This window comes from Halyomorpha halys, unplaced genomic scaffold (assembly GCF_000696795.3).
Source record: "Halyomorpha halys isolate HHAL.00 unplaced genomic scaffold, Hhal_1.1 Scaffold2040.1, whole genome shotgun sequence".
Taxonomy (NCBI): domain Eukaryota; kingdom Metazoa; phylum Arthropoda; class Insecta; order Hemiptera; family Pentatomidae; genus Halyomorpha; species Halyomorpha halys.
Genome location: NW_027115559.1, coordinates 21,981 through 22,316, shown reverse-complemented (window position 1 = coordinate 22,316; position 336 = coordinate 21,981).

Below are 336 nucleotides of genomic sequence, written 5' to 3'. Positions count from 1 at the left end.
AGGTGGCAGGGCAGGAAAGGTTCCAAAAACCATATTAACATCACCTCATAGCTCCATCTTCTGATGCATCCCAACCCCCTCCCTCACACTTCTTTCGATTTCTGACTTCTCTTATTATTTCATCTTATCTATCGTCTTTATTATTTTTATTTTTATTGTTATTTTTATTGTAATTTTTATTTTTACTTTTTATTTTATATGCGATACATCACGAGGAGGCCCCTCACCTCCGTACTCAAATAGTTCATTGAATGGATAGCTCATATGTAAAATTAAATATAACAGGTAACCTTAAAATACCAAAGGTAGTAAAAGGTAAGACACAACACGAATTAC